Source organism: Neolamprologus multifasciatus, chromosome 17 (assembly GCF_963576455.1).
Source record: "Neolamprologus multifasciatus chromosome 17, fNeoMul1.2, whole genome shotgun sequence".
In the NCBI taxonomy this organism is placed as follows: domain Eukaryota; kingdom Metazoa; phylum Chordata; class Actinopteri; order Cichliformes; family Cichlidae; genus Neolamprologus; species Neolamprologus multifasciatus.
Window position 1 is genome coordinate 13164704 of NC_140455.1, and position 13868 is coordinate 13178571.

The window sequence follows — 13868 nt, forward strand, 5'->3', positions numbered from 1 at the left end:
GTGTTTGTGTCAGGTCCGGTTAATCACACGTCTTTTTCTGAGCAGCTGTTAGAAGCAGACAGCACTCTGAGGTCAGCCGTGTGTCAGGTGTCATTCATGCTTTTTGTCACTGACTGAGGACTTCGTCCCTCAAGTGCTTCATGTCACTCTCCCATTTCCACTAAGACACGAGCGTTATCAGGACAGTCATAAGGTAAAGCTCACAACACAGTCCAGTCCAGATGTGGACTAACACCTCACAGGCAAGCAATGCTTCCTAGTGTATTTTTCCTGCTCTTGTGTTCTCATACCATGCACTGAGCTAAAAGCAAACTTACCTTTCATTTCATATTGAATAGTGGGTAGTTTGTTGTGATGTGATTTTCTTTCAGCGTGTTCTGCAGGCACAGAGGCTACTCTTTTTTTTCATTCTACTCTTCATCAGCACTCTTAGCATCTAAAATAGGACCAAACTTCCAACTTAGTCCTCTTAAAGGTCTGCAGAGTGTTGCATCAACTCACTTTGCTTATATGCTCAATTGTTGTTGGTGTTATTGTAGGATCTTTATTCAACAATATAAAGTTGTTGGTGCTATATAAATCAGAATGAATATAATTAAACTGAACAGCAAAGAAAATGCCTTTTGTCAAATTTAGACAATAATTCAAAAATTCAATAATTCATTTCCAGCTTGTTGCCTTTACAGTTGGAAAGAGTCCTTGTTTCACTTCCATTGTTGACTTTAGAAGTTTGATCGATTATTAAACACCACAGATGGTCCTGTCCATGGCAATGGCACACATAAAGGCAGCATCCTGTGGCCACAGGACAGGAAAAAAACATCAGCAAATGCTGAAAGAATATGAAAAAAGTCCAAGGTGTTGATCAGGCCTCCAAGGTAACCAGTCGCCAATATTATCAAGTGTCCTCAGTATGACTGATTAAAAAATGCCCTGTCCATATTCCAGAGGACAGAAAGAGTTCGCTACCACAGTCCTGGTCTTACACACCTTTTTAACAGATAAATATTTCAAAGAATGATGCCAGAAAAATGCATTAGAAAGTCATGACTTGTTTTTTTTTTTTGTTTTTGTTTTTTTGAGAGCGGATGTTCATTTTAAATGGAAGTTTTTAAATGGACTTTGATCCAGGTACATTTTCAATTGCTCTCCTGGAAGCTGGAAGCTAATCTCAGCTCACACCCTCCTTGTGTCACCACCAGTTATTTGACCTTTATGGTCACTGAGACAATGTTAGACAGCCAGCAGAGACTTCATGAAGGTTTGTGGCCAACTAGTAGTCTGGCACATAGACTGTAAAACTGTAAGACAGCTTTACAGAAGGTCAAGATGGAGTAACAATGTGACCTCTCATCTTGTCTACAAGGCTTTTATAACCAACCTGACAAAGAAATGCTGTTTAAATTGAAAATGTTCTCAATAACATTTAAGAACGTCAAGGCTATTCCATTCATTGATTACCACTGACAATGATCATTTACATAAGTATAGGAATGTTCAAGGTTAGTTCATGCTAAAATGATTTTCTGAGACCGTTTCAGGTAGTCTTCAAGAAAATAATGCATTTCCTATACAGAATCAAGGTCCATGCATGCTCGTCTCCATGCTCTCCTCCCCTCTCTCTCTGATGACAGAAAAAAAGCTATTGACTAACCATCAAATCTCCTATCTGCACGGTAGGCCATTTTTCCTTGTCTCAGCACTCCACACCTCCTCCATTATAGCTCATAATCTCATCTGAACAGGCAAATGACCCTCTGAGACATACAGAGCAAGAGAGAGGCAGGAAGAGAGTGTGAGGGTAAGAGAGAGAGAATGAGCAAAATATAAGCATACACTCTAAAAAGTAATTCAGAGGCTTAGTAAATATCACTATAAATATAAGTTAGATGAGCCTGATCAAATCTATGGATATCCTTTTAGTAATTATTTGAGTTTGATAAGTTGAAATAAATGTCTAAAATGTTAACGTATGTGTTTGTGTTAAATTAAGGTATTTATTTACATTTATCTCAGACAAAAAAAATCAGTATGTGGTTCACAGAATACCTTCTTTGCATGTACTTAATATATTTTGTTTAAAATTAAATCAAAATATTTGAGAAAAAGGTATCTATACTCATCAGTATCTTGTACTAAAATCATTAATTATCCAAATCAATAATATTTATTGTCAGCAACTACAATTGTAAGTAAAACACGATAACGTAGAGTAATTGACTACCATGAGCCTTTTCCATTGTTTTGTTCATTTTGTTTTTTAAATACTTTTTATATACGTTTAACATGTGGTCATTTTTCATACATGTATTATGAAACACACAACTACATATTAGTTTGTTTGGTTTTTCAGACTTAGACTACCAGTGAAATACAATATCATTCATATTTGAATTCTAGGGGGCGATTGTGGCTCAAGAGTTGGCAGCTCGTCTTGTAATCGGAAGGTTGCTGGTTTGAGCCCCGGCTCTGACAGTCTTGGTCGCCTACTGGTGGTCAGAGGGCCTGGTAGCACCAGTGTCCGGCAGCCTTGCCTCTGTCCATGTGCCACGCTGACATGTAATGTTATTCAATTGATCACTGTGGCAATGTAGCATGCCATCACCAATGTGTGTGTGAATGACTGAATGATTCACACACACATTCAGGATGACTGAATGTAGTGTAAAGCACTTTGGGGTCCATAGGGACTAAGTAAAGCGCTATACAAATACAGATCATTTACCATATTTAATATTAAGTACAATTTTGATTACAATAGTTTACAATATTAAGTAAATGGAACAAAATTTTGGATTAACTGACCATCTATATTTCAGTTACATTGACCAAACATGTCAGTGTTATTTACTAAATTTTTTCATGTTTGTGTAACAACTACAATTATTATTTTCAACTTAATATGTTTAAGCTTCAGTTATTCAATTGATCAAGTATATTGAACAGATTTGACTGGTTTCCAATCTACTCAATATTTTTAAGTGTAAAAGTGTTCCCTCAAAAAAGTAAATGTCAGTTTTAGTTTTTGGAGTGTAGCACGGTTTAAATAACACCCACCTTCCTGACAGAAGCCAGGTCTGAAGGATAAAAAGACATGGAACATAACTAAGAGGGGAGTGTGTCTGTCCCTCTCGAAGAAAGTACGGATTTGTGCAAAAATTGCAAATATTTCTTTAATTAAAACAATATTTAAATTTTAAATGTTTGAACTATGATTTAAAGGATAAACCTGGGGGCATCAGTGACAGCAGATATGCCATTAATAAGTCAGATACATTATCGGGAGGAGCTGATGTGGAGGTATAGTGGCTTGCAAACACACAGCAACAGTTGGTAGGCTAAAGATGCTTAAATAGGGTACTATATATGAACTTTATCAGTTGGATTTGTGCCAAGCAAGTACCAGCATACCCATGGTATCTGTGGCTAAGAAAGTAAAATGGGTCATCTACTAATCAGAAGGTTGGTGGTTTGATCCCTGGCTGCTCCAGTCTACATGAACAAATTATCCTTGGCAAGATAGTGAACCATGAGTTGCTTGTTTCAATGTTAAAAAGAAAGTACTTGGACTTAGAAAAAAAAGTACTTGAATGGGTGGATGAGATATATTGTGTAAAGTGATTTTAGTGCTCAAATTGAGTAGAAATGCATATAAGAACCAGTCTATTTACCATTAGCACGCCAGATAATGTGGCTGGCATTAAGATGAGCTCTTCTGCCTTCCCTGTGCTCGGTCTGCCTGAACTCAGACTCTACTGCCATATGATCAACACTAAACGTGTCCAGTCACACTTCTGTAGCTACACATTGACAAAAATGGCAACATCTAGGCGTACTTACAGAAACCCTAACCAAAAATCTAACCTTAACCTAAACATTACCTCTACAATTGTTTGATGCATCAGTAATACCCCCCTCAGAGCAACTGTATTTCTCTAACCACATAAACTAAAAGTATTGGTAACTAGATAGCAGTGTTAGGGTATTTTTGTGCATCACTAGAAAGGAGTTTATGAATGCATTACCCAGAGTTTTATTCTCAGCAGCTGCTTTGACATCTTCATTTAGACTTCTAGTCCTAAAACAGTCTGGCTTTCCCACATTTGATTTTTTTTTTTCACTTTTCCTTTCTGGCCTGTATCACTGCTACCTCAGTAAAAACAATCTACCTACTCTCCATGTTTCTCTCATTGGGTGGCTTCCCACTGCTACCGCCCTCTTTGCCTCAGCTGACCATTGATCATTAGTGACAGTGATGTCTCTACCGCACTCACTGTGATGTCCTGGCTGCTGTCCACCCAGGACCGTTCCTGACCCCAACGGCATCAGTGCCCACCAGTTACCGTGACAATTACATCCCGAGCTTGTCATTGGTCCGGTCTGCCTGCCTGCTCTGACTCGCCTTCTGGTGGCAGCCATAACTCCTGCCAAACGAGCCTTATGATCCCTCGCCTCCTACGCCCTTTATGGGTGCTTGGGGAGACAATGGGGCGATACAGACTCCCCCTCACCCCCCCAGTCTCTCTGAACTGTATTTCTCTTGTCACCCCTACCACCCCTCTTTCCTTTCATCACACATATATATGGCTGAAAGTGGTATGTCACCCCCATACCACCCACCCCCCATTCTCAGCTGCTCAGTGATGGATGGAGAGACTGAGGAATTAACCTTGGCTTTATGGGGACTCCTGTGCCACTCTCCACTGCTGTCTGAGATCCCCGTTTGCCTCTTTGCCTCTTTCCTCTCGATCACGTTCTTTCTGTCTTCCTGTGCGTGCATGTGAAGGGTTTCTCCCGGCAAACGTCCCATGAACAGGGCAAATGATGCATTCTGAGAATTGCCTCCAAATGAGCAGTGATTTGTCTCCCCTCAACTGGAAGCAGTTAGTTAAACAGAGAGAGAGTCTCAAATATACGTTTAACATGAGACAATGAGGCACAAATGTGACCGCGATCATAAATTTGCAAATTGGGAAATTTTTTTCCATCGGTTGTCTCAAAAACAAGATTTGTGCCTTTCCTTCACTACTCCCACCACACAAACAGCTGACACATAATAATGAAAAAATAAATACATTAGTGGAAAATCAATACAATTTTTCATCCTGTCTGAAAACATACAGGAAACCACCATGTCTGACAACTATCTGTTGGAAATTTCGCTGTTTGTGTGTGTTACGGGTCCCAAGGATGAAGACCACGATGACAAATATGTTACCAGTAAAAGCAGGTGAAGAGTAAGGAAGACACGATGCGTCTTTGTTTTCCTCCAGAACGTGTCTGAGGAAGCAGCGGAAGGTGGGCTCCACTTACTGCACCCCGAAACCCTGGAGCAGCCACCAACGTTCCGCCCTCACTGCTTTCTAACATAAAAGGACTCCCTTTACATGGATTTCTATTCTTTTAAAGTAACTGAAAAGGAGTACATATAATAAGAAAAAATGTCCCATAACACCAGTGTTTTACACCAAATAATATTAATGTGGCCATTCCCTCACAGGGATGCCACATTTGTGTTGATTAAGTTATGCTGATGTGAAAGTTGTCTGTCAAACTAAACAACTACATGACTGTAGCTGATAAGGTTTGTCTCACTTTGTCATGCATGGGAGCAAAGCAATTTAGGAGAGTAGATACTGATGTAATTTTGACTGCTATTAAAACAACAAACTAAAAAAAATGCAGTTGTACAACATTTTTAATGATGGTTTCACATTTCTACAGCCTGTCATTCCTCTGAAAACACCCGCATAGGTTCGCCCAATAGATTTTGTTGTGCAAGCTGTTTTTCTTACCAAACGTTAAATTTCAAGCTTAAGCAACCTCCACAGTCTCGCATGTAAAATGCAAGCCTCTATACCCTGGAAATCTTCAATAGAGCTTTGTAATTAGTTTAATGTTGTAGAATAATATATTCACTATAGCCTGTACAGTACAGAACATTTTCCTGGTGCCTTTTTGGGCTTCAGTCTTTGATTTTGTAAATTACTTCCCCTATTACAGTCCAGATTGATAAAGCGTTTATGCACTGACTTGAATGACAAGTCACTACGATACGAGCATGCAATTGATTTGGTTTTGCAATCAAAGCTAGATCAAGGCTTCAAACACAGGAGCCTGTAACCCAGTGGGAGATCTATAAGTGACTTCTTCCATGTTTTATATACAGACTATAATTTAAACTCAAACAGCTATTTTTTTTTCCTTCACCCTAACAATATACAACAGTTTTTGTCACCAAACCTTATTAAATAGTGATAGCAAGCAAATGTGAACATCCCCTGACTTTCTCCCGAGGACCAGTCATGATAAAATGTGATGTATCGAGCTTTCTCACTCACTATGTGTTAATAGGCCTCTCTGCATTGAATGATTACTTGTTATTAATCTCTGACTCTCTCTCCTTCACAGCATGTCTCTTGCTTTGATTGTTGGGTTTTTCTCTGTATGTATTATTGTAGGGTCGACGTTAATATATGAAGCTCCTTGAGGCAACTGATGCCTGAACTACGCTGTACTACACCATGTTTTGATGCAGTCAGTTTTCCCAGAACATCATCATCACCACAGTTGGATATGCCTGTAATACCAACAGGGTGACATATCACACAAAGCCACTGACCCCGCTCTTAACCCCACTCTTTTGCCCCTCTGATGTCCCTCTCACCAACACCTCACCCCCAGCCAATTCCAGGTAGTGATGGTGGGGCGAAAGGGGGGCAGAGTGGAGAATGACAGGAGAGAGAAAGTGAGGGAGGCAGGGTTGATGGAGGTTAATAGTGCATCTCTCTTTACCGGCTGTAAAGTGTCCAGACACTCTGTTACTGCTCTGGAACTAGGTCAATCGTGTACGTCCCTTTGTATTAAAGCTCAGAGGTGACAGAAAGCCAGAGAGGCAGGGTGAGGAGGAGGGAGGCAACTGCCCTGGTAGTTCAGTTCCAATACAACAAATGGTAGAAATGCTTAGCTAATCAAGAAAAAGACATCTGGTTAAGTAAGTGCGTATAAGTAAAACTTATTAAAAACAAAATTCTAATGGTGTTAAAAATGTTTGAATAGTGCATGAATATCTGTAGTGTATCATCTACATATGTGTGTGTGTGTGTGTGTGTGTGTGGTGTATTAGTGTGTGTTTCTGTGCTTCTAGTGCAAATACACATGTTTGCGGACAATATACTCTTGAGTTCCAGTTAAAGCCTCCGTCTCAGTGCAACTTCTGTTATATAAGGATTCATACAATGAACTATATCTGGACGCAAAGAAATTGGATTTTGCTCAAATTGCTCTCAGATCATAAAAAAACAGACATGTCAGCATTCGCATTGGCCTCTTATGGGAATCATGCATACCCTGGACACACTCGGGCGTAGAGGGGAACACACTAGTGCAGAAAAAATGAAGTTAAATGTAAAGCAGATACAATCGGAACTATATGAAAGTACAGTTACATGAAATTCAAAATCAAGACAGCTGAACTCTCTCAGACCTCTGAAGACCTCAAACTCATTATGCAAGTTTTAATCAATAGGAGTATCGACTTTCCTTCTCACTGTCATATGTTTGGACACAGCTTCTCATTTAATGGTTTTCTTTATTTTCATGACTGTTTACAATGTAGATTCTCACTGAAGGCAACAAAACTATGAATGAACACATATTGAATTATGTAGTAAACAAAAGAGTGTGAAATAACTCAAAACATGTTTTATATTTATACAGTGTTGAAGGAGTTCCCAGAGATGCTGAGCACTTGTTGGCCCTTTTGACTTCACTCTGCGGTCCATCTCATCCCAAACCATCTCAATTGAGTTTAGGTCAGGTGACTGTGGAGGCCAGGCCATCTGGCGCAGGACTCCATCACTCTCCTTCTTGGTCAAATAGACCTTGCACAGCCTGGAGGTGTGTTTGGGGTCATTGTCCTGTTGAAAAATAAATGATGGTCCAACTAAACACAAACCGGATGGGATTGCATGTCGCTGCTGGATGCTGTGGTAGCCATGCCGGTTCAGTGTGACTTTAATTTTGAATAAATCCCCAACAGTGTTGCCAGCAAAGCACCCCCACACTATCACACCTCCTCCTCAATGCTTCACGGTGCATGTATGTAGAGACCATCCGTTGACCTTTTTTGCTTTGCAAAAAGACACGGTGAGTGGAACCAAAGATCTCAAATTTGGCCTCATCAGACCAAAGCACAGATTTCCACTGGTCTAATGTTCATTCCTTGTGTTTCTTGGCCCCCAAAAATCTCTTCTGCTTGTTCCTTTTCCTTAGTAGTGGTTTCTTAGCAGCTATTTGACCTTATTTGCACAGTCTCCTCTGAACAGTTAATGTAGAAATGTGTCTGCTACTGGAACTTTGTGTGGCATATCTCTAATCTGAGGTGCTATTAACTTGCAATTTCTGAGGCGGATGACTTTTGTCCTCAGCAGCAGAGGTGACTCTTGGTCTTCCTTTTCTTCCTTTCCTTTAGTATTTATCTACAATGTAGAAAGTTGTAAAAATAAAGGGAAATCACTAAATAAGAAGGTGTGTCTTTTGACTGAGAGTGTAGTTCTTGGTTGATATAAGGCAAAAAATATCATCATAGCACTCTAAGACAAAATGAAAAATATGAAATGCTATGCTATAATGTTTGCATGCTAACTTGCATATAAAGATAAGGAAAAGATTTACCACTTTTTTAGGTTGCTAACCTTCACATAGTTAATAAGCACTGAACAAAATACTTTTTTAAATGATGTTTAAATCCTCCATTATTACAAATTACCCCAAGGATAAAGTTGTGAATATATGTACAAAATTTCAACTGTAGGAAAAACATCCAAAGTTATGACAATTAATCACTGAACCATATATATATATATATATATATATATATATATATATACATATATAAATATATATATATATATATATATATATACAAAATTCACGGTTCGGTTCGATACTTTGGTGTCACAGTTTGATATTTTTTCGATACAAAAAAAATGTTCATGCCTTTTTAATTTGTTATTTATTAAAATTATCAATATATATTTTAACTCAAAAGTACAGTTTTAAAATTTAATGTTGCTGAAACAACAAAATAAAAAAATACATCTATCTGATCGATAAATCACTGATCTTTGGAAAAGAGAGTTTATTACAGAGAAATGGCTCTTTCCAAAATAAAAGCTATATTATACGCTTCTTCTGGGCTATATTCTCAGCAGCATATTAAACATATCAGGTCCCCATAGAGAATCATGTGCTAACGGCTGTCTAAATGACTCGGGTAAAGTTTGTAGCATGCGTGCTTGTTGTTTTTGTCTGCTTCCACTTGTCTTTGCACTAGGAGTAAATGTGCAGTCATATTCGTTGTGTTCCCACTAGTGCTGTCAGCGTTAATCTCGTTGAAATGACGTTAACAGGGGAACAGATTGTATTGTCATTGTAAACTAATGTACAATTGTCTCTCAATAAAAATATGAAAAAAAAGAAAAAAAAAGAAATGACGTTAACGCCACAATACGGCAAATCTCCGTTAACGAGCTACCGCGGATCACCCCGTGTGTGGGGCTGGACGGCGTCAACACATTAAAAAGCTAACTGCGCTAACGCAGTAGTTCCTACCCATGTAATTGAGCATTGCGTGGCACATCCGACATACTGTTTTACTTTTGTCTATGACGCGCTTACATTCAGGGTCATACGTCACATGAAAACCAAAATAGTTCCAAACGCCAGATCTGAATTAGGGTGGGGGAGGTTCAATTTGCCATGTTGCAACTAGCTTTGCTTCTGTCTCGCTAGCCTGCCCTGCGCTCAGTGGATCTGCGCTCAGTGGATCTGCACTCGACAGTGCAGCCTAGGCGGAGTAGTCAAACGCAGATTCACTGAGCTCTCAACACAGACAGCATCGTCAGCAGTGTTGGTCGAGTTACTTGAAAAAAGTAATCAGTAACTAATTACTGATTACTTCCCCCCAAAAGTAATCCCGTTACTTTACTGATTACTTATTTTTAAAAGTAATTAATTACTTAGTTACTTAGTTACTTAGTTACTTTTTAAAAACACGATTTACAACCTGAATAGGTGATAAAGCGATAGATCTTTCAGCCCAATTCTACTTTTTCTGCATAATCCATCATACAAAATGTAATCAAATGGAAAAGTCCCTTTTTAATACTTTTATTAGTTTAATCTTTTACTTTATGCATCAAGCAAAATTTTAATTAAATGCAACATTCTCTGACTGGAAGAAATTTGTTTAATATTTAAACCTATTTTCTGCACATTCCAGCACATAAAATCATTTTTTTGTGTGTGTTTACACTCACTCTTTCAAATAGATGCAAGTAAAACACAGCAGAAAATAAATAAAGTCAAAGACTAGTGGTCCTTTTGCTCTATTTTCACCTGTAAAGCAGGAGCGGGGTAGGCGGAGGTTTATCCTGGTGCAGGTGTGCCGCAGCGGTCAGTGGAAGAATCCGCGAGTTTCTCTGTGAGTTTCCCATTACGTGGTAGCACACTCGGTGCTTGCTTGAACGTTTAGGGTTTTTTTTTCGCTGTAAAAAGAAGTTTTCTTCCCACGCACAATGCTAATGGACGCTAATGTTTTTGTCACTTTTTATGGAATCAAACTTAAAGTAAGGTCAGTACTTCCATGCTTTAAACGCTGCACGCTCATACTCTCTCCCGCACTCGATATATTATCCATTGTTGATCTGCACACAGCTGTTGTCACGAACGTCGCACTCGCTTACGTCACTGTCATGAGACATTCTCGCAAAAAAATCACGGTTTTAGTAACGCAGTAACGCAGCGTTCCTACGGGAAAGTAACGGTAATCTAATTACCGTTTTTGCAATAGTAATCCCTAACTTTACTCGTTACTTGAAAAAGTAATCGGATTACAGTAACGCGTTACTCTGATCGTCAGAAGAAAAGTTGATAAAATAAATGAAAGATTTTGTATTGTTCAATACATATGCGTACCGAACCGAAAGCACTGTACCGAACGGTTCAATATCGATAAGAGTATTGTTGCACCCCTAATATATATATATATATATAAATATATAAAACACCCAGCACGCCCCTGCGGGTGGTTTATCCTTCAAGCTCGGGTCCTCTACCAGTGGCCTGGGAGCTTGAGGGTCCTGCGCAGTATCTTAGCTGTTCCCAGGACTGCGCTCTTCTGGACAGAAATCTCCGATGTTATTCCCGGGATCTGCTGGAGCCACTCGCCTAGCTTGGGAGTCACCGCACCTAGTGCTCCGATTACCACTGGGACCTTCACCCTCCACATCCTCTCGAGCTCTTCTCTGAGCCCTTGGTATTTCTCCAGCTTCTCGTGTTCCTTCTTCCTGATATTGCTGTCATTCGGAACCGCTACATCGATCACTACGGCCGTCTTCTTCTGTTTGTCTACCACCACTATGTCCGGTTGGTTAGCCACCACCATTTTGTCCGTCTGTATCTGGAAGTCCCACAGGATCTTAGCTCGGTCATTCTCCACCACCCTTGGGGGCATTTCCCATTTTGACCTCGGGACTTCCAGGTTATACTCGGCACAGATGTTCCTGTACACTATGCCGGCCACTTGGTTATGGCGTTCCATGTATGCCTTGCCTGCTAGCATCTTGCACCCTGCTGTTATGTGCTGGATTGTCTCTGGGGCATCTTTACACAGCCTGCACCTGGGGTCTTGCCTGGTGTGATAGACCCCAGCTTCTATGGATCTTGTACTCAGAGCTTGTTCTTGTGCTGCCATGATTAGTGCCTCTGTGCTATCTTTCAGTCCAGCTTTGTCCAGCCACTGGTAGGATTTCTGGATATCAGCCACCTCCTCTATCTGCCGGTGGTACATACCATGCAGGGGCCTGTCCTTCCATGATGGTTCCTCGTCTCCCTCCTCTTTCTTGGGTTTCTGCTGCCTGAGGTATTCACTGAGCACTCGCTCGGTTGGGGCCATCTTCGTGATGTATTCTTGGATGTTCGTTGTCTCATCCTGGATTGTGGTGCTGACACTCACCAGTCCCCGGCCCCCTTCCTTCCGCTTAGCGTACAGCCTCAGAGTGCTGGACTTGGGGTGAAACCCTCCATGCATGGTAAGGAGCTTTCTTGTCTTTATGTCAGTGGCTTCTATCTCCTCCTTTGGCCAGCCTATTACCCCAGCAGGGTACCTGATCATGGGCAGGGCGTACGTGTTGATGGCCCGGATCTTGTTCTTACCGTTCAACTGACTCCTCAGGACTCCCCAGGTACTTGTAACTGTCCTCTATGTCTGCAATGTTGCCTTCTGGTAGTTCAATCCCCTCAGTTCTGACTACCTTCCCTCTCTTTGTTACCATCCGACTACACTTCTCCAGCCCGAACGACATTCCAATGTCATTGCTGTATAGCCTGGTAGTGTGGATCAGTGAATCGATGTCTCGTTCACTCTTGGCATACAGCTTGATGTCATCCATGTACAGGAGGTGGCTGACAACTGCTCCGTTCCGTAGTCGGTATCCGTAGCCAGTCTTGTTAATGATCTCACTGAGGGGGTTCAGGCCTATGCAGAACAGCAGTGGGGACAGAGCACTTGGTAGATGCCGCACTTAATGGTGACTTGTGCTATGGGCTTGGAGTTGGCCTCTAGTATTGTACGCCACATCCCCATTGAGTTCCTGATGAAGGCTCTTAGGGTCCCACTGATCAATTCTAGGCATTCCAGTATCCAGCTGTGGGGCATTGAGTCATAGGACTTCTTGTAATCAATCCAGGCAGTGCACAGGTTGGTTAGTCTGGTCTTGCAGTCTCGGCTGACTGTTCTGTCTACCAGTAGCTGGTGTTTTGCGCCTCTGGTATTCTTGCCAATTCCTTTCTGTGTCCCGCTCATGTATTGACCCATGTGCCTGTTCATGTAGTACTGAGGCAGGTTATTGGTCGGTAGTTCGAGGGGACTGGTCCCTTCTTGGGGTCCTTGGGGATCAGGACCGTCCGACCTTCGGTTAGCCATTCCGGGTACTAGCAGCTGGTTCATTTGTGCTGCCAGATGCTCGTGGAGTGCAGTCAGCTTCTTTAGCCAGTAGGCGTGAACCATGTCGGGCCCTGGTGCTGTCCAACTCTTCATACTGGAGACCCTTTCTTGGATATCTGCCACTGTGATGGTTACTGGACCCTGTTCAGGGAGGCCGCTATGGTCTGCCCTCAGATCCACTAGCCACTGAGCATTGCTGTTATGGGTTGCGTCCTTCTCCCATATGCTCTTCCAGTATTGCTCCGTCTCCAGCCTTGGTGGTGCTGTACATTTTTATTGTTCCCTTGCCACTGAGAGTACACCTTTGCTGGTTCTGTGGAGAACAGCTGGTTTATTCTCCTGCCTTCTATCTCTCTGGTGTACCTCCTCAAGCGGTAATATATATATATATATATATATATATATATATATATATATATATATATATATATATATATATATATATATAAAGATGAATCAGTGTTGAGTTACTCCAGTGTGTGTGCACATGTGACAATGAGAGGAAGCGAATGCTTGGTGTATGGGGGGGATTGTTTCAAAGAGACTGTCCTCCTCCTTCGTGATCAGGTGTGGCGGTTGGAGCTCGTCTGTCTTCCCATCAGCTTGTTACCGTGACGATAAGAGCTGAGCCTTGTCCCCTTTTAGTGTCAGCCCTGGCGATGTCCGCATCACAATGGTCAGACTGACAGTCTGAAAGAACAACATCTGTGTGTGTGTGTGTGTGTCTGTTTTTGAGGAGTGGCTGAGTAACACTGGCAGTTTGTCCCTTAGGATCAGTCTTTCCTGCATGACCCGCTGACCTCTGCAGACACACACATACACACACACACACGGGCGGAGATTTCTACTAAACAACTGC

General features: G+C 41.2%; 1 protein-coding gene across 1 annotated transcript in view; it reads right to left on the bottom strand.

Moving 5' to 3' along the window:
* Positions 1–13384, bottom strand: part of LOC146499050 (uncharacterized) — a 134945-nt gene extending 121561 nt beyond the window's left edge. Inside the window, exon 1 of the mRNA XM_085137228.1 lies at positions 13312–13384. The gene's annotated coding sequence lies outside the window, so the exon portion shown is untranslated. The remainder of the gene's footprint in view (positions 1–13311) is intronic.
* Between the last annotated feature and the right edge of the window lie 484 nt (positions 13385–13868).